At 61.8% G+C, this 2354-nt stretch overlaps 2 non-coding genes and 1 pseudogene across 2 annotated transcripts in view; all 3 read left to right on the plus strand.

The window, feature by feature from the left end:
• LOC146144397 (small subunit ribosomal RNA) overlaps positions 1-417 on the plus strand; it is a 1811-nt gene extending 1394 nt beyond the window's left edge. The window contains exon 1 of the ribosomal RNA XR_014500588.1: positions 1-417. This exon is cut by the window's left edge and continues 1394 nt beyond it. This is a non-coding gene — a ribosomal RNA (small subunit ribosomal RNA).
• A 247-nt stretch (positions 418-664) lies between these two features.
• LOC146144398 (5.8S ribosomal RNA) lies at positions 665-818 on the plus strand. The gene has a single exon (XR_014498949.1). It is a non-coding gene; the product is annotated as a 5.8S ribosomal RNA (ribosomal RNA).
• A 248-nt stretch (positions 819-1066) lies between these two features.
• The window catches only part of LOC146144399 (large subunit ribosomal RNA), a 4188-nt pseudogene continuing 2900 nt past the window's right edge, over positions 1067-2354 (plus strand).

A 2354-nucleotide genomic window follows, 5' to 3' on the forward strand; every position in this document is an offset into this window, starting at 1 on the left:
GGACTAGTGGCGTTTAGCCACACGAGATTGAGCAATAACAGGTCTGTGATGCCCTTAGATGTTCGGGGCCGCACGCGCGCTACACTGACCGGATCAGCATGTGCTCGCCTTGGCCGACAGGTCTGGGTAACCCGCTGAACCCCGGTCGTGCTAGGGATAGGGAATTGCAATTATTTCCCTTGAACGAGGAATTCCCAGTAAGCGCGAGTCATTAGCTCGCGTTGATTACGTCCCTGCCCTTTGTACACACCGCCCGTCGCTACTACCGATTGAATGGTTTAGTGAGGTCCTCCGATTGGACCTGGCGCGGCCGGCAACGGTCGAGCCGGCGTCCGAGAAGACGATCTAACTTGATCATTTAGAGGAAGTAAAAGTCGTAACAAGGTTTCCGTAGGTGAACCTGCGGAAGGATCATTAACGGTCTCGCAAACGCTTCGGCGAACGCGAAACTCGGACAAGCGAGAGAAAAAGTCTTTGCTACCCGGCGCCCGACCCGCGAGGAGCGGCGCGCCGGCCGGCGATTCGGTCACCCGGTAATGTTTGCGCGTCGAGTGCCGCGGTGCCGCGCGCTCCGGCTTCAAGCGTCGGCCTGGCCGACCGCTCGGCGCGGTCTATTTTGTCACCCTATAGTGCGAGGCACTGTGCGAGCGAAACAATCGTGGATGGCTCTTGGCGGTGGATCACTCGGCTCGTGAGTCGATGAAGGACGCAGCTAGCTGCGTGAATTAGTGTGAATTGCAGGACACATTGAGCATCGACGTTCTGAACGCAAATTGCGGCCTCGGGTCAATCCCGGGGCCGCGCCCGCCTCAGGGTCGCGTTGCAAACGTTCCGCGCGGGGATTTCTCCGCGCGGCTGCTGCGGCGTCGGACGCGCGAGCGCCCGTCCCGCTCAAGACAGCACGGCACGATGCGCGACGATCGCGACCAGAATCCCGCGCGGCGGCGGCGAGTCGACCTCGAAGAGGCCAACGGCTGGCGGCTCAAGGGCGGGAATCGAGGTGCGCGGCGGCGCGCGGCGCCGACGGCGAGCGCGGAACGGGAAGAATAGTCCCGGTCCTTACTTTCGGCCTGAGGTCGGACGAGGCTACCCGCTGAATTTAAGCATATTACTAAGCGGAGGAAAAGAAACTAACGAGGATTCCCTCAGTAACGGCGAGTGAAGCGGGATGTGCCCATCGCCGAATCCGCGCGCTTTTGGAGTGCGCGGAATTGTGGCGTACGGAATTCGTCACGGCGCGCTTCGCCGGTCGCCCGCGTCCTTCTGATCGAGGCCTTTTCCCAGAGCGGGTGTCAGGCCCATGGCGGCGACAGGCGGGCGCGCTACGGCGTCTTCCCAGAGTCGGGTTGTTTGGGAATGCAGCCCAAAGCGGGTGGTAAACTCCATCTAAGGCTAAATACGGTCACGAGACCGATAGCGAACAAGTACCGTGAGGGAAAGTTGAAAAGCACTTTGAAGAGAGAGTTAAAGAGTACGTGAAACCGTCGAGAGGCAAACGGGAGGGCCTGTCGGGTCGCCCGGTCGCTTTCAGCCGGCCCCCTGTCGGCGACGTTGTCGTGCGGACCCTCACGGGCCGCCGGCGGCGCCGCCCGATCGGGGACCAGCGCACTAGCGCCGGGCGAAGGCCGCGACCGTCTGGACGGCGGCGAGAAGGCCGCGCGCAAGGTAACCCGGCCTCGGTCGGGTACTATAGGCGCGCGTGTCCGTCGGCCCGCCGTTCGGGCGAGGAGAGATCGCCGCGTCTGCCCTTCGGGGCCGAGCGCCCGGTGCCGGCTGGGGCGTCGTGGGTCGGGGACTGTTCTCAGTGCCCAGCCTCTTCGTCTCGGTCGCGCTTCCGGTGTCGTTTCGCGAGGCGCACGGGGTCCGCGGCTGAAGTCAGCCACCTTCCCGACCCGTCTTGAAACACGGACCAAGGAGTCTAACGTGAGCGCGAGCCACGGGGCAGTACGAAACCCATGGGCGCAGTGAAAGTGAATGTCGGCGCGGTCCGGCGGAGGTGAGACGTCGTCGTTCGCGGCGGCCGCATCACCGGCCGATCTCGTCCGCTTTGCCGGAGAGGTCGAGCGAGAGCGTTCGCGTTGGGACCCGAAAGATGGTGAACTATGCCTGAAGAGGTTGAAGCCAGAGGAAACTCTGGTGGAGGACCGTAGCGATTCTGACGTGCAAATCGATCGTCAAATTTGGGTATAGGGGCGAAAGACTAATCGAACCGTCTAGTAGCTGGTTCCCTCCGAAGTTTCCCTCAGGATAGCTGGCGCTCTGTCGCAGTTTTATCTGGTAAAGCGAATGATTAGAGGCCTTGGGGACGAAACGTCCTCAACCTATTCTCAAACTTTAAATTGGTAAGAAGCCCG

The sequence above is a fragment of the Ascidiella aspersa genome, chromosome 5 (assembly GCF_963924565.1).
Source record: "Ascidiella aspersa chromosome 5, kaAscAspe10.2, whole genome shotgun sequence".
In the NCBI taxonomy this organism is placed as follows: domain Eukaryota; kingdom Metazoa; phylum Chordata; class Ascidiacea; order Phlebobranchia; family Ascidiidae; genus Ascidiella; species Ascidiella aspersa.